Source organism: Vulpes vulpes, chromosome 12 (assembly GCF_048418805.1).
Source record: "Vulpes vulpes isolate BD-2025 chromosome 12, VulVul3, whole genome shotgun sequence".
Lineage (NCBI taxonomy): Eukaryota > Metazoa > Chordata > Mammalia > Carnivora > Canidae > Vulpes > Vulpes vulpes.
The window spans coordinates 85,398,067-85,419,596 of record NC_132791.1 but is presented as its reverse complement, the minus strand read 5'-3'; the positions used below and the strand labels follow the sequence as shown (position 1 = coordinate 85,419,596).

The window sequence follows — 21,530 nt, the reverse complement described above, 5'->3', positions numbered from 1 at the left end:
AATTCTGTGGAGCCACTTCTGACAACACCACTACCTCCTCAAGGCTGAATTAATACATCCTTCCTTTACGTGATCACAGCCTCCTATTATGACATTTAACACACTGAAAAAAAGGATGTGCAAACTATCTGGCTGGCCACTCCTCTCATTCAAACTTCCTGACGGTAAGGGCATTATTTACTCATCCATGTCCCTAGCCCTGACCTCCATTCCTAGATCAAGCAGGTGTTATTTGTGAGATTAATAAATGAGCATTGATGCTAATCTGGCTGGTGATTTTATCTTGGGAAGTCAGTACGGAAGACAGCACCTGCTATTGGAGAAGTTTTATTTCATTATGCTGTAATGGCTGAGTGCCTGTAAACCATAAAACTCACAATGTTTCTCCTCCAAAAGTAGGAGACAAAGACTCACACCAGGAACTGGAAGATCTGGATTCAGGTTCTACATCTCCCTCTAGCCAGCTCTGTGACCTTCAGGCAAGTCACATTCTTTCTCTGAACCTCCATTTGTTCACCGAATGCGGGGGAGGGGAGTGAAGGGGCCAACAGGGCGGTGGGGGGGGGCGGGGCGGCTTCTAGGTCTTACTTGCAGCAATTATGACTTGCAAATTCTCCAGACCAGGGCTGGCAAACACTTTCTGAAAAGGACCCAAAAGTAAGTATTTCAGGCTGTGCTGCCCTACAATCTCTTTCGCAACTACTCAACTCCATTTTGTGGTTGTGAAACCACCCGTAGACGTTAGACAAATGAATGGGCATGCTGTGTTCCAATAAAACTTTATTTACAAAAACAGCTGGCAGGCTGGATTTGGCCAGCAGGCCATAGTTCATCAACTCCTAGCCTGGACGAATGCCTCCATGCTGCTGTGCCACTCACAATGCTTAGTCTAAAGGTATAGTTAGTTCACGGAATGTTTCTTCTAAAGTCACCAAGGGACTTATGAAAAGTACAACGAGATACATGCCACCACTTTCCCACCAAGAGCTTGGAAATAGGCCTACCCAGAGGTTTATAGTAAGAACAAGATGTGACTTTCAACACAAAGTCAACTGAAAAAAGAAAAATATCACCACCACTACCACCACCCTTGGCCCTGGCCAGCAGCTATGAAAAGGCTGTGTCTTCAAAAGGGAAGTGTAGTCACTAAAGCTAATGTTGGCAGGGCCAAGGCTGTTGAGGAGAGGGAGTTGGCTTCACTGGCAAGGCCACCTTACTGAGATGGGCCCTGGGGTTGTAGCTGACACCTGAAGTATTTCTGATCCCACTAGAAAAACCATGCTTCTCCTGAGATGAGCAGAGCAGCAGGCTATGTTAGTTTGGAGCCACTGACCAGTAAGTCACTCTACTTTCTCATTCTGACTCCTTGCTCACCAAGCAACCACTGGACTCCATATGCTCCGGGACTACTGTCGCTACCTGCACCCAGGGAGCAATTTCTCAAGATGAATCAATAAAACAGCTTCCACCTATGATCTACATTCCTATGTAGCCTGACAAAGAGACAGAATGTGCTGATCAAGTGGGACCTGAGAATATGTAAATGACACCTTGCATTGTGAACTGACTTGCAGGCGTAATCGTGCCAACTCCAGCTCCTGTTACACTGCTTCCTGAGTCAGCGTGGCGAAGGCCTGGACACAGACCTGAAACCATCTCTGGTCTCAGGGGCTGGGGCAGCCAGTGTGAGGAGATCCAGCCTGCCCACAGCTAACACACCACTTCCAGCTCTCCTTGTTTTCAACTGATTCCCACAATACTTACTTGGACAACAAAGCCAAAGAACTCAATGCATCAGGACAAAGTTTATGTCTGCATCCCTACGCATATGGAGATTGGAAACTGGCACCAGATTTAAGTAAGTAATCTGAAAACCAGAGCAAAACAACTAAGAGCAACAGCCAAATGCCCATAGTACCAATCAGCCACCAGGACAGCTGCCCCAATAGGTGTAATAAAGTTTATGTACAGTTTTCTTTTAAAAAAAACCCTAAATCATAGGGGCACCTGGGTGGCTCCATGGTTGAGCCTTTGGCTCAGGTCATGATCATGGGGTCCTGGGACCGAGTCCCGCATCGGACTCTCCACAAGGAGCCTGCTTCTCCCTCTGCCTGTGCTTCTGCCTCTCTCTCTTTCTCAATCTCTGTCTCTTATGAATAAATAAATAAATAAAATCTTAAAAAAAAAAAAAAAACCTAAATCATGAAGGATCAATTGATGTCCAGAAAATGCTAGAGCTTTTTTGCCCTATTAAGCTGAAAAACAAAAGCTGAGTACCAGAACTGGACAAGTTACAGCCACAAAAATGTAACAATGAATTTTTTCTATTAATATGCCTGGGGCAAAATGAGAGAGAGGGCACCAGAAGGTCAGTACCTGCTTCCCTAAACCACGCCAGGATATGTGAGGCCAAACACTCCCAGCCCAAGAAGGGCAAGCAGAGCTAACTGCAAAGGAGCAATAGTACCAAGCACCTCCTTTCCTGTTAACTGTGACGGGATCTGTTTTCCTCCCTCTGTTCCAGAACTTCTAACCTAGAGGTCACGCTCATACCCATGGAAGAACCGATGGAGTAAGTGAGCTGCTAGTTCTCAAGGAAAATGCTAACTTTCACGTTTCACATGGTTTCACTGGAAATGGCTGTGTTTGGTTGCACAATCCAACCAGGAATTAAATATTATATGCTCGTTGGTAAAGTATCCAAATGTAAGCCAACAGCTACAGCAGAGACCATCTGAACTGCCAAGAATTTTAACACTGTGATTTTGGTGAGAAAGTACATGTCCCCCTCCTGTCTAGCCTTCAGCTGGGTTTGTCCTTGACTATAACATGCTCACATATGCGTGCATGTGATGCATATAAAAAATAAGAGTGCACTTTTGTTTGCGGTTTTTCACTTGGGATTTCCAGGGAGGATCTTCTTAAGTATATATATATGTAGCAAGACAAAATTCCCATTTTATTTTTTTCTTTTAGATTTTATTTATTTATTCATGAAAGACAGAGAGAGAGAGAGAGAGAGAGAGAGAGAGAGAGTCAGAGACATAGGCAGAGGGAAAAGCAGGCTTCCTGCCAGGAGCCAGATGTGGGATTCGATCCCAGGACCCCGGGATCACGCCCTGAGCCAAAGACAGACGCTCAACCACTTAGCCACCCAGGCGTCCCAAATTCTCATTTTCTAAGTATCTCTAGTCATCATCATTTTAGAAGAGGCTTCTTATCGCCTCCCCCCAGTCCATTCTACTCCTTGAGGACTGTGTATAATTTCCCATCCCATTTAGCGCAGTCCCTGGCACCCAATCAGTACAAATGCTGAATGGCTGACCTCACATTATCAATTCCAATTAAGAGAAATCCAGCCCTTCAAGTGAATTTCTGACATAAGCAAAATGCTACAGAACAGAAATTTTAGTGCTCTGCAGCTATCTTCTTATGGAGAAAATTATTAAGTTATTTCTACACCAAAAACTCCCCACGGCAGAGTAAACATGCATATTTTTCTAGATTCCCCCAAAACACAAGATAAAAGAGCAACTTTACTCCATTTGTGTAAATTGAGAGATCACCTTTTGAATTCCTGCTAAATAGCTAAATGTAGTAGCGGGCTGTCAAAAACTGTCAAGCAAAATAATTATTGATTGGAGCACTGAAATTAAAAATGAATGTAGGTTAATAGATGAGGATGGCTTTAAGAAAAAGCATATAATCCAAAACTAGAAAAATCAGTGCATCTGCCAATCAGGCCTGCTGGGCTCAGAGTGAAAGATTTACAAGAAAACGATGGTACTTAGGAAGTAAAACTTCATCACACATGGCCTTTGTGACAGCCCATCAGAGCTGAGCCAGGTTCTCCTCATAGCTGCATCCTCCTTGCTTCCCTTCTTCTTCTGGCCCTGATGGAAATGTCAGGGGTTGGGGTGAGAGATTGAAATTGGGGATCATCAGTTTGTGATGTTTATACCCATGGACTGTGTCATAGTCTCCACTTCACGAAAACCCTCTCCTTAGGTAGGTACGTCCAGTCTGTGGCCTTCGACACTGTCCAGCTCCACGTGGACAAAGCTCAAGCTTACGTCTACAATGAACTACAGATACTTAGGTCTAAATACATCTCCATTGCCCACAGATCACACGCACAAAACAGAACTCTGGATGTTACCACCGCTGCTCTGGCCTGGTCCTAAACCAGTTTTCCCCTTCCCAGTGAAGAAAACCACCCTCCTGCATCTTTCTCGTTCCTTCCTCGCTACTTGGCCTCCATCAACAAACCCTATCTGTGTGATCTGCGATGCTGCCTGAAATCTACCCATTTCTCTCCATCGCCAAGCCCACCTGGACCACTGTGACAGCCTGCCAGATGGTCGTCCTGAGGGATTCTTCGTTGCCTGCAACCATCCCCCCCATAACACGAGAGCCATCTTTTCAAAACACAGTGGATGCCATCACTCCTGCTTAAACACTCTCAGTGGTTCTTGTAATGGGAACCCTTATTCTCAGCAGTTTCTGAAAGGTGGGCCACGGAAAGACATCCTGCAACTTGTGGATGGGATCTTACAATGGAAGAAGTGTTTTTGCAGATGGAATAAGGTTAAGGATCTCGAGATGAGATCATCCTGGATTAGCTGCGTGGGCCCTAGGTCCAACGATCAGTGTCCTTAAAAAAAGGCAGAAAAAAAAACAGGGCACAGACCTAGAGGTGGAGGCTGTGTGAAGACAGGCTAAAACTAGAGTGATAGCCCCACCAGCCAAGCAATGCCCACAGTCACCAGAAGCTGGGCCAGGCAAGAAAAAACTCTCCCCTGGAGACTTCAGAGGGAGTACAGCCCTGTGGACATCCTGATTTCAGACTTCGGCCCTCTGGAACTGTCAGAGAACAAATTCTGTTTTAAGTCACCAAGTGTGGCAACTTATTGGGGCTGCCCAACAAAACAAATTCTCCCATCATATTTAGAATCAAATCCAAGACCTCTGCCTCTAGCTCCTGACTCAAAGGCTCCCTCTGACCTCAGGGCCTTTGCTTGGCCATTCTTTCTACCAGCAATGCTCTTCTCCTGATTCTCTTATCTCACCCCTTCCCCTTCACCATCCCACTCTTCCAGTGCTGGGTCCTTCCCATCATGAGCCACAGCTTCTGAACAAAGGTCACATCCTACCCAAATAACCCCCTTCACTGCCACCATCATTCGCTTTCCCCTAACATACCCTGTTCTATTTTTTCCCCCCTGGAAATACAGAGTACACTCGTGGGTTTACTTAGAGGTCTGTCTCTCCTATAAGAAGGTAAGCTGTCTGAGGGCAGGAACCTTATACAACATTCGTTCCATATTATATCCACAGTGCACACAACTGCACCCGGAACAGAGTGGAGTCAGTCAATAAATATCTGGTGGTATGAGAATGAATGAGCTATTTCTCTTTCCTTCCACTAAGTTATAAAAGCCCAATTTGATAACACCACCAAGACACATTAGCTTGAGCTTTTCTCTCTGTTACAACCAAGAATGCTACTATTATTTTTTAGAGTATCTGAGGGTTGCAACCATGCTCCACTTCTCTTCTCTGAAAGCTCTGCTGATCAAAATGTGACCTTTCCACTTTCATTATCTGGATCAAGATAAAGCATAGCATAAAGGTGAAGCCCAAATGCTCTCTCTGCCAGCCATGTGATCCTAGGTAAGTAATTGCCCTCTCTGAGTCTGTAGAAAGGAATGCTAAACCTCACTGTGTCTAGATCCACAGGACTGCTATGAGAACCAACTGAGGCAATTTATCTAACAAAATATTTCTGCAGATATGGTGCAGGCCAGGTAGGGTGCCAGCATGGTGATACAGCTAGAAACCAGACAAGGAACATCTGCCCTCCTCAAGTGTACACCTAAGTTCAGCTTTGCAAGTTGCAAAGTGTTGTACAAATATAAAAGTATATGAGATTTGTGCTTGAGGCACTGAGCAGATAACAGCATCCTCATATCCACACCATTCACGCTTTCCTGCTCTGCATAGTTTTTTATACAAATGTAAACTAGAAGATGGTTCTCTAAAGATAGCTATTATAGTCTTCACCCAATCATTCACACATTTTCCCAAATGTTCCTCATTTATCTCATGCTGGGCAATTTCTAACACAGGAAAAACCCAGAGCTACCAAGAACAAGGGTCATCATCTAGTCAGCTCTAGTACAATGCAGATGCTATGAACCCAGAGACACTGACTTTTTTCATCATTTCAAAACAGACAAACTGGTTTAACATATGTATTTGGGTATGTCTGCGATGTCAACTTAATGCACTTCGGATGTGGCCATGTCATGGTCATTTTTAATAGAATAAAAAAAAGGTAGCACAGTCTTAATATTCTTTCCTCAAAGGTATGCATATCTCTTCATTCTAAATTAGTGGCTCTTATGGACCTTTTGAGGGGCAGGGAATCCTTTGGAGACTTGACAAAAGCTGCATCCCCTCTCCCCAGAAAAACACACGTCCATATAATGTCATGCTGTGTTGTAATACAGTGACCGAGGAGCCATGGGAATTCTGGAAGAGTTCAGTGAGCAGAAGTGAAGAATCCCAACCACCTTAGTGTGGTGTCAGCAAATGAGTTCCCTCATATAGCCTCCTCCTTTCTGGTCACTCCAGAAACCACACAGCATTGGCTGAGGTGGAGGCAATACAAGAGGGGTGGTAATGATTCCAAGCACATTAAGGTTTCTTCCAACTGTCTGTCACAGTCCACAAACTGGCAATAGGAGGAGGCTCCTAAATCATGGCTGTCCAGTATCCACATGGGCCCAGCCTCCAACCAACGGGAATGACTGAGAAATGCACAAGAAAAAAGAATCTTGAACTCTTAATTTTACTAAAATGTCTCGTTCTCTTTTAAATCTCAAATGCACTTTTATGCCTGGCATGTATGAAGTTAGGAGGAAAAAAAATAAATTTAAATAGTTAAAAGCCAAAGGAGAGTCTAATTAGAAGCAAGGGTTGTTTTTTTTTTTTCTTTTTGTTCAACAAAATGGATTCCGTACACTGAGCCATCTAACTATTGCTTTTCTTGGCTATGTGGATGCTGAACCCATAGTAAATAATGAAAAAAAAATCCAAAATAACAGGAAAACTCTAAAGTTACAAAGAGAAAATACGTCAAATTATAAGGCCTCTGAGTCATTGTAGTCACCACACCTGATTCCATATCAGCTTCACCAAACCCTATTAATATTTTCTGCTGAAAGAATAGGTTTTATCACTCAACTTCTTTAGTAAGTTAAAACATCTAACTTGCTAAAGCTGAACATACATTGTTGCTTCCCTCATTCTCTGTACACAGTGTAACAATACTAGTTTCCTACTCTGCTCCAAAGACTGGTTATGGTCAAGAGTTTACAAAAACAACAACAACAAAACAAACAACAAAAACCAAAAAGCAACGATGTAAGGTTTTTCTTCCAAAGAAAGTACAAAGCATTTTTACCTAAAAACTTTAAATGCACATTGTCACGCAAAAAGGTTGTCTCTCAGGAATGTCAGCATACTACATTTAAAATATGTAAGGCTATGTTCATATAAACATTTATGTAGGCTTCCTAAAAATTCTACAAAGGATGAAAAGTGCCATGATTTATAATGATTGCAACTAAGAATTCTTAACTTTGAATTCTTTAAATCACTTTTCAACAGAAGGGGTCATTCCTCCTTCAAGAGACAGAACAGCACACTTGTATCATCTTTCTTCCCCCCTTCAAGATCTCACATGTGCTGTCTCTGGGGACATTTTCACTTTATAAAAAGGATACCTTCCTGTGATTCTGTAAAAGGCAGTCTACCCTTATGCAGCTAAAATGAGTTCAATTACCCACAGTCAGTTTACAAAAAACATATTGCTCTAAAGCAACCACAAAAGGTAAGCCACAACTAATACTTAATCCTAAAAGAAGGATCAAGAGACAAAACTCAAAGGCAATCTTTTACAGATAAAATAAATTTATGTTATGTATCATCCCTCTAGTCGAACCTTTTATTTATAAATCTAGCAAATTTTCCTGCGTAGGCTAAATTTCCTTAAGCTTTTCTGGACAAATTCCCTGCATTCAACAGAATAAGTTCCAATGTTTAGTCAGAAAAGAGGCTCTGGAGCATTAAGATAATTACACAATTTTAACTTCCAAGTATATACATATACATATTTTTAAATTAATAACATAGTGTACTTCCTTGCTTAGAAGGAAATTTAAATTACAAAGAATCCAGCTTTAAAATTCCTGAACCCAAAATCCATTCTAAAAAAAAAAAAAAACAGCCCATGAGTCAAGCAGCTCCACTAAATATTTATTACAGTATTAACATCTCAAGTATGAAAGTTGCTGGCTATCGTGTAATTTCAAAATTTGTGTCCATTTTTACTCCACTGTGTTTTCAAGCACAAAACTAAAGCATGTCGATTCTGGTACAAATTATAAAAAAGACTATGAGGAAAGTTCAAAGTAACCTCAAGCATGATGACTTCATGTTCAAACGATTTTTCTCATGTTAATAACATTTAAATCTTTGCCTCTGCCTGACTCCCATGCCTCAGACTAGAAGTTAAGCCACATCAGCTCTTCCAGGCAGGTGAGGAAAGAGCTTCATTGTCTTAAAAGCACAAAACAAACAGCCCTCCCTTTTAACTGGTTAGACGAAAATATGGACAAACTCCATGAGAAACTGAAAACGAGGAAGCAGGAGAAACATTTCCAGCCCCAACTCCCCAGTAGGAATCTAGAGAAAATTCATGAAATCTTAGCATGTTGTCTTTTTGATTAATAGGAAATCCAAAGCCCCAAGGTTTGCAGATTCTGTGGTCATCAAAGTTTTCCTCCAAGTTAAGTATGATGATGAAGAGCCATGGTATCTCTCCTGACAGTGGCCTCTTACAATATCAAGTGATGGTGCTGCGAGGCTCTAGAATTTACTCCATCCACACAATTGGAGCAAGCAGTCCCATTAATTGGGGTGAGGGGGAAGTAGCCACTGGAGTTCTCTACTTACTACCTGGCTCTGATCTAAAAATCCCAATGGGACAATGGATGGGACAGACAAGGATGATAGACAGATATGCAATACTCGGCTCTGGGAAGCACTCTGTCTTGTCTCCAGGCTGTGCTGATTCAAGTCTTTCCCACCCAGGTCTAGGCCCAGGCGCTATTCCCAGTTTCACCAAAGAAAGACAGGAAATGGAGAAGTCCAGGCCAAGGTGGGGTTTTCAAGCAAATACGACTCATTTCATCAAGACAAACGCGTTAACTAACTTAAGAGTCCAGAGGAGGGAAGGAAGGTCAGACAACTAAAAATAATAATTACTTATTAAGTTTTGAAAAATAAAAGTGGCTGTATGGGCTTACGCCACAATCTCGGATAATTAAGATGAAGAGCACATTCTTGTGGGCTTTTGTGGGGGTTCTGTGTTGTTTTTTTGTTTTGTTTTGTTTTGTTTTGCTTTAAATGATGTATCTTGCTTGTATCTGTTGGACACTGGACTCCTATTCTGGAGCCTTCTTCAGTATGAAAGCTGAGTTTTCTGTTTATTCAGATTCCCAGATCTGCTCCTTATTACTTTGCTACTGCATGTTTTCATTCCAGAGAGTGTGATTGTTAATTTGTTATTGTGAGTTTCTTAAGGAGTCAAAACATCCAGAGCAAAGCACGAACTACACACGGCAGGCAGTAAAGGCTAACGAATGTCTTAACAGCATGGAAATGACTCACTGCCTGAAGATAGAGAGGCTTAAGAAACACTCTTCCCCTCCTCAATTCATGGCAAATTTGTTCAGATGAAACAAAACACAGCTCAGTCCAGTTTTCAAATCAGAATCTGAATTCTGAAAAACATCTTGGTTGAAATATCCGGTGAAAAATACTTTTAAACTATTTTTCTTCCTCTCTCCAGTGAGTGAGGTCAATTATCACTTGCACTCAGTGTACATATTTGGCCTGTACCTACTCCCACATTCTCTCTTCCAACAATATTTATGCCCAGATAAGGGAGAGAACCATCTTCATACAAATTGCCTACATTTATTCCAGCATTTTTCTGCACCATTTTAAAAGAACCGGGGGAAAAAAGAAAAAGAAAAGGAAAAAAAAAAACCATCAAAATGAAGCCTAAGCATTTCTCAGAGAACAGCCCCAATAAACACAGGCCTTCTTTTTTATCAGTTTAGATCCGAGGACCCAAGGAACGAATGCAAATGATTGATACATATCTGGAAAATACATATCTGATATTTCTCTACCCTCCTGACCTCCCGCCCTCCAAGTGCTCTTCCCTACAAGAGCCACATACATTTTTTTCCTCTGGTCATAACCTAAAACTCAATCACTGGATTAAGATGACACACTAGAAGAAATTTCTTATACTCTATGCACCCTAAAAAGTTGGCAGGGGAGGAGGTCCCACTAATATTAAAAAATATTTTATTCAACTGCTGATCACATGGATCCCTTTTTTAAAATAAAAGGTTTTAATATATATTTTAGTGTTGCTGCTACACTGAATCAGAAAGCAACTAAGTTTGTGGAACTTGTCTTTGAGGGAAATGCCAATTATCATTCCAAAATGCAAATTCCTAAGACCTCCTGAACCTGATTATGTATGACATAGAATAATTTCTTAACAGGGTCCTATTTCAGGTGGATCTTCCAAGAGTTCAAGCCATATGGAGCCTAATTAGACAGTGAACATGCTCCCTCCTTGGTCTGAACTAGTGTAACAAATAATATTTCAAAAGCTATTTCTTCCGGGAAGTAGTAACAGTTTGAAAAAAAATAGTGGTTTATTCCCCCAAATTTTTCTCAATTACTAAGCCAGTGCTCTGATGTTGTAATATGTACAAAGATGGTTACAAACATAAGTAGGTGGCCAAATTCTGCTCTCCGTGTAGCTCTCTCTGTTTCTCTCTCCTCGCCTCCCCCCCCCCCCCCACCATCCTTTCCTAATAAATTAAGATCAGGAAGGTCAAAATCTTTCACAATTGTTTAAAATTTTCAGACATCTGTAACACCATAAAGTAAACAGTCACTTTAAATATGGTAAGGAGGAGTAAGCAATTTTAGATCTGGATGTAGATATTAGGGAAAAGAAAGAAATAAAATGTGCATATCATTCCAAAGCTAGACAGGACGCTGAAAATACTGACTAACCCATAAATCAATTCCCCTAACATACCAAAAAATAATGAGCTCAGTACATTGGGTTCAGACGAGTCACCCAACATGAATGAGAAAACAAGTCCAAACTATGAACTTTTAAAAAGAAATATAATTTTAAGTCTTTTAAGTACTTTTAAGAAAACTTTGACATGACCAGTGAAGTAATGAATAGACTATGAGAGCTTAAATATTTATATTGTACAATTATATATTATATGTAGTGTAATATACAAAATATAACACATGCCAATAAAAAGTCTTAAAGTGATTTCTTAGGTACTCTTTTTCCATTCTTATGTATCTTAACATTTATTAGTCTGTGATATTCTCTGTGCTACTTCTGAGCACAGAAAGTCTGTTTTCGTAGACAAATTCCTATATTAAACTCAGACATGGTTACAAATTCAGACTATAAAAAGATTAACAAAATCTCTGTCCAATGAAAGTGAAAAGTGCCATCATACAGACCATTTCCTCCATTCACCAAGCAGAGATGCTACTGGGTATAAAAATAACTCTGGCCCTAACGGAGCAGCCTGAGCAAGTACACCCGTTCATTTATTCGACACGTATTCACCATTTACTACTCTAAAATGATGAAGGGGGAAATCCAGAGGCGTAGACCCTGATGGTACCTGAGCGGGCTCTGAGGATCAGGGACCAAAGACCTGGGGCATGATGAGCATATTGGAGAGAAGAGAGTGTGCCCCCTCCGCCCCTGCTTCTTGTTCTTTCTGCCTCACCGCCCTGGATGTTGAGAGGTGCCAAGAGCCTCCAGTCACATGGGAAGCAAGACATCTGAGTAACCAAGCAAAGCAGTAAGTGCCATGATAAAGCCGAGGGCGGTGGGGAGGCTCATGCCAGACATTCGTGGTGGAGCAGAATGCGGCTAGGTGAAGGCGGAGGGCTCAGGGAATAATGCGAGCAAGCCTGGAGGTCAGAAATAAACATACATGGGACGCCTGGGTGGCTCAGTGGCTGAGTGTGTGCCTTGGGCTCAGGGCATGATCCCAGGGTCCTGGGATCGAGTCCCACCTGGGGATCCCCGCAGGGAGCCTGCTTCTCCCTCTGCCTGTGTCTCTACCTCTCTCTCTGTTTCTCTCATGAACAAATACACAAAATCTTAAAGAAAGAAGAAAGAAAAGAAAAAAGAAAAAAGAAAAGAAAAAAAGGAAAGGAAAGGAAAGAAAGAAAGAAAAGAAAAGAAGAAAAAGAAAAGAAAAGAAAGAAAAGAAAAGAAAAAGAAAGAAAGAAAGAAGAAAGAAAGAAGAAAGAAAGAAAGAAAGAAAGAAAGAAAGAAAGAAAGAAAGAAAGAAAGAAAGAAAGAAACTTACAGGCAAAGTCTGAGATGAGACCTGGGAAGACACCAGGACTTGCCCACACTCTCTGCAACCCCCAGGCTGCCTCCCACCAGCCCTACTTTGCCCACCTCCTGTACCCTCAGTATCTTGCCCGAAATGCTACACAAATTAGAAGACTCCAAAGGAAAACAATAATCTAATAATTGCCGGTAAAGCATCGACAGCATTCACCAGGTGCCATACACTGCATATACGGATTTATGTAATCCCCGCCCAGATTCCAATCCGTTTCCCAGATGAAAAACACAGGGGCACAGAGGAGGTGAGCAGGCCAAGCTAGTAAACGGCGGGGCTTGTATTCGAATCACAGGAAGATGGCAAAATTCTGGCAGACCCAACTACCGCTGACCACAGGGCATAAGCCCCCCCAACAGGTCTGGAGAGCAGCTTCAGAATAGCTTGGCACCCCAGTCCCCACCACCCAGCTCCTATTCCTTCTGGTCCTCTGACAATTCAGTACTAATTGCTAAGGACTCTGAAGGCTGCTGTCACCCGTCCTGGGCCACTTCCAGAAGTCAGGAAGAGCTGATCCAAATGGACGGCTCCTCAGGCACCTCTGACAATCCAAACATGGTGCACATCCGGGACACCCAGAGAGACAAGCCCGTCCACAGAGTGATGGCTGCCATCTGGCAACTCAGAATGGATTTTAAAAACATCCTCCCTCGCTGTACAAAGTATCTGGTCACAGGGTTTGTTATCAGCAGAACCAGGATTAAAAGTTGTGACCTCTGTCTCTTCCCTCTCTCTCACCCTTATTCTTCCAAGGTGTATATTTATATTTTTTTGCAGAGCAGCCAAAGGAAAACATAAAAGGAACTTTCCTGTGGGGTTAGCAGTAAATGAAAAACGGCTGGACAGAGAGAAGCAAAGAGAAAGTGAGTCACGGGGCCGTGTTAAATCTATAAGCTTGCTCTGAAATGTCTTTTCCTTTACCCTGGGAGCTGTGGGCCCTATATTTACTCACCCCAAAACACCATCTCAGACTCCAGAGTCAGACTCCTAGGAACGTTGGAAGCTCCTAGTTTTGCCTTCAAGTTTTAAGCACTTTAATTTCTAGGGCCTAAGTCCTTACAACAACATCACTTAAATGAAGCAGTAACTACAATGGCTTGACCAGGGAGATGTGGTTTAGCGCTGTTGTGCAATCTCGCTACCCGATGCTGGGGACGCCTGTGAGCAGAGGGCACCTCCGGACTACTGCTCTGCTGAGATCCCACAGCCTCATGTGACCATGTGATGCTCTGGGTACCACCAGCCCAAAGAACACCTCCTTTGGATTATCAATCGCCATGGTTACATTTTATTTTCTCCTCTGGATCTGGGCCCTTCCAAGACCAGGCAGGGAAAACAGGCCCTTTGAATATAAATCACATGGGACACCTAAGGACCGAGTGCTTCTTAGCAGCACGTTTGACACATACAGGGACTCCATCAATCGTGGACTACTTTTCTTCCTTTCTTACCCAGATGAAAAACCACTTAGATGATCTCAGGAGAGTAACAGACTAAAAAGAAATGAACTTTTAAAATGAAGAGTAACTGAGAATTTCTTTGAACAAATAAAATCAAATATCTGGGTGAGTAAATGAAATCTGTGACTGCTTGATTACTGTCTGAATTACAACGTGGTAAATAAAAATCCCCTTTACAGGTAGCACTTGCAGAAAAAGAGGTATGAACACAAAGCCTTCTGCCGGGAAAGGGTAAAATAATGTGTCTACCTATTTTTTCATTCTACAAAATACAGGAAGAGAATGATAAGGAACCCCCTACCTTCCTCAGGAGCTGTGTGTACCAAGACTTTTTATTAACAGCACCCTGCATGAGGCTTACATTCATGCCCACTTCTCTTTTCTAAAAAAAAAATCTCCTCCACTTTCTCCTTTTGTTGTGAACATCAGTGACTGCCTCCCCCCTGGCTATGCACAACCACACATATCTTTCAGGAGCTAATTGAAGCATAGAGAAGTTAAACATGATGTATTCAAGGTCAAATCTCAAGTCAGTGGAAAAGCCATAAATACAGCCTCTCTGCTGCTGAGCGTTCTGGGTGCTGGGCCATACTGCCTGGTGAAGTTTTGACTTTGGATTGCTGTTTTCAAAATGCCCTTCAGTGTTTAAAAGCAGCTCATGTTGACAAGATAGAAGGAAGAAGCTTTTACAAATTTCATTAACATTGCACAATCTCACATTCCTGGACCTATCACACAGGCCAATTAGTGTTTTACATACACATTTAAAATTCCCTTGAAAACGCTGGATAACTGACTCAAAGACACACGAATGGAAGAGGGTTTAGGAGCCTACAATATACCCGATTTTTTTCCCATTAGATGCAGCTGAATCACAATGCATGGTAGGCATTCTGTGCAAGAAAAAAACACTGTGCATTTAAGAGCCACGCTACACTGTCTGAGACCCCTTTTTGAGATAAGACTCGCAGAAGCAGAGCGCCTGGGAAGGGTGAGCAGTGGGCTCTGGAGTGTAAGATGCGTTCAGGGAGAAAACATCACAAGTACTGAGCTGCGCTGAGAAATGAGGGTGCCAAAGCTATCATAAAAAACATTCACAAGCATGTGCAGATTAAACAGATAACAAGGGAGTGTTCTTTTTTTTTTTTTTTTTTTTTTTTTTTTTATAAAAAGGGAGGTCATTCCTCTTGCTTTTAGGACCCGGTGAAAGCAGCCTCGAGCATGATTCTGTGTCTTAAAATCAGGAGAAATCTAATCTCAGGGGGTTGTTTTGCTTTTTGCTACCATACTCAAAGACTCCTTGATCGAGCAAATGAGTTTTTCTTTTTTTTTTTCCCCTCAGTATCTCTCTATCATGAAAAGCTCATTTGCCATTTAATTTTTATCTAATCATGCTGGCTGGGTTTTGCCTGTCTCTCTCCCATCTACCCCCACCCCACCTACACTGGCATTCTCTGTGGTCAAAGAATCTGTTTCAGTATTAGTGTTCAATATAACAAATGTCAAGTAAACACTCTACACATTTCCTGTGCTATTTAAAGCATCTTAAGCAATTATTTGCTCTAAAGTATTAAACTGTAAATTTTCTTAGCTGGTGCCAATTCCTACAGTAATAGCTGTCACAGAACAGTACTTAGAACACTCAAATGCAGCTTTTAAATCAGCTACACTCTTAGGCTACATTCGCCAAGATTTTTCTACTTTCCATATTTTTAAGGCATGTTTTTGAGACAATGTACAGAACTGCAACAAAGTGTCACATGTAGCTGTTTTACTTCATACTGAAGCTTATTAATAGGTACATACGTATCTTTCAACATAGATTTGTCTCTAAGCAAAATGATAAGTGACAGATTAGACACATACTCACACTTCAACCTCATTACTCTAAGTGCTTATTATTACAAGCCAAAAGCATGACCACTGAAAGTATCACTACATAGGATAAAGCTCCAAGCCATATAGTTGGCTCATAAAAGGCTCCCCTAACAATAGTTCTATAAAGGGCGCATACTACATTTATACCTATACATGCAGGCAGCCCTAGAAAAAATATTAATACAATACATACATATATAAATGTGTATGTGCAAATAATTATATCCAGATATTCACACATGCCTTTAGAAGTATTTTTATGTTGGACTAGATGTGATTCTCTTTCAATCTTTTTAAATTCATTACATATTTTTGTGATTACCCAAGAGTAACTTAAAAGTAACATAATTCTAAAATCCTTAATAGCTAAGACTGCATTAAATTGCCACCTCCTCCTACAGAATTGCATAGTCCTTGGAAAAATTTTCATGCAACAGAGTACAATTTACAAACAAACAAAGAAACCCCTCCTTGCTTATTCTTTTTAAGGTAGTTAATTGTTAGACTCTATTTTCCAACCGATGAAAGAATTATATTATTCCCACCAGGCCAGAACCCATTCTGATTTTTACATACTGTACCAGGTAGTACCACTTGCTGAAAGATTGCATTAAAGCATTAAAGGACAACAAGGTTAGATTATCTTAACATGTTCCACTCAATAGTTTTTGATTGTGTTATGAAGTGCCCTCACATTGGTTACCAAAAATGTCCTGCTATTTTAAGAGTCACACCATCAAGTAACCACATGTCTTTAAAGCTAATATTTGTGAATTATAACCCGAGAAGCATTTTAGAGGTCTGCCAGGAGAGTCAGATTCAATCATCCCTTCTGGTGGTGAGGTGGTGTGTTTGGTATAGTCAGTCCCTCATAGCATACCTTGCTTAGGAGGAGATGTGTCACATGGGTGCACCAAAGAAATGATCCGGTCAACAAGAACCCCCAATATGGCACCCAGGTCTGGATATCCCAGCAGAGAACACTCCCTAACCTTTCCTGCAGGTCTGACTCCACTCCACTTGATCCTCCACGATGGCAAGAGAAAAAAGGAAGAAGGGAGAGCAATGACATGGCAGGGAAGAGAGACAAGAGAAAGGAAGACAAAATAATCACCTGGCATGGGTTGGGTTCTTGCGCACTTTTGTTAGAAATATTTTAAAATACCATTTTCCTAGAGTGAATATTTTCTGAGGTGGGAGGGAAGGTGACAGGATGGGGGAGAGGCCTGTATGGAGCTCATCAAATTCATGGTAGTTTTCAAACTCAGGTGGAGAGTTACCTGAGCCTCACTGAATCCTTTTTTAATGATTTACCTTGATATTGTGCCTCTGCTTTCATATATGCTCAATATTTATAAAAATGATTTTGTAAGTCCCACAATGACATGGGGTGGGGGGTGGGGGAGTAAAGAATAAAAAAAAAAGCAGTTAAGAGCATAAGGTCTGCAGTTTAAATGATGTGAGTTGAATCCCAGTCCTACCACTTATTAGTTCTATGACCTTGGGCAAGCTACTAACCCAGTTACCTTATCTGTAAACTGGAGATAATAGCCACCCATCCAGGTTTGCTATGAGGATTAAGTGATTAGCACAGTGACTAACACATCCTAAATCCTCAATATGCCAGAGAGCCATTATTATTATCCTTAAAAGAATCAGTTCTCTGCATGATGACCATCATAGAGGGTGTGCACTGTTTCTTTCATGTGTTTTCAATCATGATCTGGTAAATAAATATTTGTTCACTGAATGATTTACTTACTTGCTTATTTATTTACAATTCATTGATAGCAGCAATCAAATGTAAGTTTTTTTTTTTTAATTTGAATTCCACACACTTGTCTAGAAGATGCCCAAATGAAAGACAGAAACAAATTTAGCAGTCCCACAAGACATGTGTGAGCAACTTGAGTATCCAGGCTCTGTTTTGGAAGAATCGAATTAACAGTGTTAGCCAAATCAGAAAAGAAAAGACCAATCCAGCATTAACTTTAAAGTTTAAAAACATCAACCATTCACCTTTTATGTATATTTGGAATTCACAAAGTAAGTTAAGACCTAGTATCTTACAGTGACAAAGAATAACAATTAGCAAGATCCATTTATGATCTCTTTAAAAGCTGTCCCTTCCAAGTAATACTGAAAAGGAAATCAAAGATTAATTTGTTTGAAGCCACAGGCCACAACTTAACCAACTTTACTGAAGACATTCCTCCTTCCTTAATTTCAATTAACGTGAGCACGATCAAACCACAGCTGTCAATTCTATTATCACGGTATTAAGAATATGCCAAGGCTCTAAGTTTCTAGAAGCATAAAGAAATCGGTGACTTGGAGAAATATGTCTGTTTCCGAGCCAAAGGAGTGACATTAAGACATTTCCTTTTCTTAACTTTTAGTAATTTCTAATCTCCCATTGGTGTATTTTTTTATGCATCAGTTCTTACTTAATACAAGTGGCTCTCCTGGGAGAAAAAAAAAAATCAACCTAAAAATAAGAGTTTTCCAGGAATAAAAAGAGATAGTTGCAATAGAAAAATACCAGAGGGAAACAGTCTTTACATTACACAGCAATTAAAACTTTCTAAACACACACACAAAAAAATCTATTTTTTAAGGCATATCATAGATGTAGAACTGGCCAAAACTCAACATGTTTAATGAGATTCAGATTAGTGGTGAGAACAAAGGAAAATCCAAGTTCAAGGGTTAAATTACTTTCAAAATCAGTCACTCAAACGTCTGTACCTATGTCAGAAAGTGTTTATGAGTTTGATGTATACTCTAGGCATAAATCCCCTTCCAGAGAACAGAAACTCTTAATCTGGCACATTCCAAAATGAAATAGATTCATGTACAGCACTGTACATATCTAAGAATAGCTCCTAAAAGTCCTTAGCAAAGATTCTTTGTGAGTAGAGAAATCAAAAGACAAGAATCAAAAGGCACAAAGATTTCAAAGTCAAAATGTAATGCTCTCCAATTTTCTGAGTCACGTGCTAAGAGAAAAACTTTAAAAAGGAAAATGAGACCATTCCTCCTTCACAGAAACCAGCAAATTAAAAAAAAAAAAAAATGAATGCACAAAACACCTGGATGTGCTTTCCTGCTTCTTGCCAGTGACATACATACATATTTATGTATATATGTATAGGACCTAACAAACAAATCTTCAGAGTGATGAATTACACACAGTCACACAGATACACTCTCACACACAAGAGAGCAAAGCTGATGCTATTTAAACATCATGAAATATTTTCCTAACTGTGCACAGATGGAAGTACAGACTTTTCTGCCAACTGCCTGGTTCAGAAACTTTGCTCTATTTTTAATTATTTGGTTCAGAGGACCCGTTTGTGATTAACTTCTGTGCTGGATGGCAAAGCAAGTCAAGTTCCTGACCCACAGCAAAGAACACTGAGAGAAGCTTAATTATTTTTAAACAGCTTGTGTAATATTGTAAACCGTGTGTAGGAACAATTAATTTGTCAAAGACCTGTTCATGGGTGCCGTAGCTGGAGGCTGCAGAGTGTGTGTTAGTAAAACAGAAAAATTCAGGAGGCATTTAAGGAAATGACACCGACATGAAGTTCCTGATGACAAAGAAATTTTCATCTTAGAGAAGTAACAATGGAATAAGAAACAGAGAGGAAGAAATTAATAGTGTTGCAAGGACTAATCTTATTAGCCCTGGAAGTTTCAGTTTTGACTACGAGGACAGTGAATGGAATGCCAAAGCTTTAAACACAGGAAATGAACTCAGATGCAAGGAGGAGGTGGTCAGGAAACTTCAACCATAGAATTCAGAATCATACACTAGAAGTGCTGAGCAAGATCAAATCCCAGAAGAGGAGGAGAAAGAGAAGCAGTGGTCTAGCAGGAAGAAAGTAATGAAAGCCGAGGTAAGAATGAGCAGGTTGGAATGGTTTTATACTTCTAAGAACTGTGCATTTAAAAAAAAAAAAAAAAGCTGTTTCCTAATAGAAGATGAACCCAAATAGCAAATTAGTACAAACACAGAAAGGAAACAAAATATAAAGCATCTAGTTAAGAACCGTGAAGACAGAACGGGGTTCAGGCCTAAAAATCTTGTATTCTTGGAGAAGCCTTCTTTTGATCAATACCCCTACAACTAACTGTAAGACATTCTATATTTAAGTCTTTGATGTACTTGGGAAAACACCAGATTCTACAGAACTGTAGGCCACAGAGAGCCAAAATATTTCAGGACTTAATAGTTATTGCTAAAAATTACATTTATAATGAGTCCAGGATCAATGCCAGACTGGTCTGGGAATTGAAAAAACAAAACAAAACACCAAGCACTTAATTTCTCTTTGAGAAGGTGTAGAAATGGGGAATTTTTTTTAAAAAAGGAGCATCCTTAGCAGGAATGGGGGTCCTAATTCAGCTTCTTAAACCATTAACACTGGCCACTAGCTTTCAGCTGGGTTGGATGACAGAGAAAGACCCTCAGAAGAACACATCCATAGTTGTGAGGATTGGGACATTTCAATAATTAAAAAAAATTCATCTCAAGGAGAAGAAAAAAAGGTGATCTGTTCTAGAAAGTCCAAAATAAACTTCTATTAATATGTATTCATATTCTTCTTCTCCTATGCAAAGTATATGTATGGGTATATGTGTTGGCAAGCAACGAGAATTTTTTTTCAAAAAACAATTTTTTAAAAAGAGTACATCTATGACTGAATTATTTATAGTTGCAAATGGTTTCATAATATCAACCCAGTATTATTACAGGCCATGGCTTAGAAATGTTTTATCTCACTCAGAAATATTTCTGTTTGCCGTAACAATAGCCACTGTGCTGAGATGGGATTTGACCTGTGTCTTTGTCCATAAAACAATCCTATAAAATATGTAAACATGAATTCAATTTTCTTTAAGTCAAGAAAAGCAAAAATATGGTTGTCAGAACAAGAACAGCTTTCTGTGGGATATTCTAGTTAAATGAAAGCTATTCAACTTGAATCAATTGCTGTATCCATTCTCCAATACACAGCAGATTCATATTTCAGAAGGTTTTTGACAGAGAACAAAATGTTACTGAACTATCTCTTCCATTCCTTTTGTCCTACAGAACATTCCACGGGCTGAACTCCCAACAAGGGGCATATACTTGTCAGCTTCTGTGTGCACTGGTTCTATTCTCGTTTGTCTTTGTTGCAAATTTTCAGTTTTGACCCTTTCCTGGCAAAACATTAATATACACCTTTGGGTTGTGTTACAATTTTAAAAAAATTTTTAAGCTTACATTTTTATTCTGTACCATCTTTAAGTGCCTCTAACTCATTTAAAAAGGCCCTGCTATTTAAACCCATGATAGAACCTTTCTTTCTATCTGCTTCTGTAAACACTAGAAATCCAGGGAGAAAATTCTTCCAATCCAACAATCCACACATTTCTACACAAAACCAATCACTTGAGTATTTAAAAGCTAGAGAGACAGACTAGAGCTAGCACGAACACGTCGGTGAAAGATGAATTTATCCTCCGCTGCTGCCTCAATTCCAGGTCATCCCAGGACTGTGCCTGTGGGGAAACGCCAAGATGGAAAGAATGGATTGGTGCCTGTTTCTGAGCATTATCTGTGTCAAGACTCAACGAAAGC

At 40.4% G+C, this 21,530-nt stretch overlaps 1 protein-coding gene across 4 annotated transcripts in view; it reads right to left on the bottom strand.

Annotated features, from left to right (window-relative positions):
* Nucleotides 1-21,530, bottom strand: part of ATXN1 (ataxin 1) — a 403,943-nt gene that overhangs the window by 360,322 nt on the left and 22,091 nt on the right. The window lies entirely within an intron of this gene.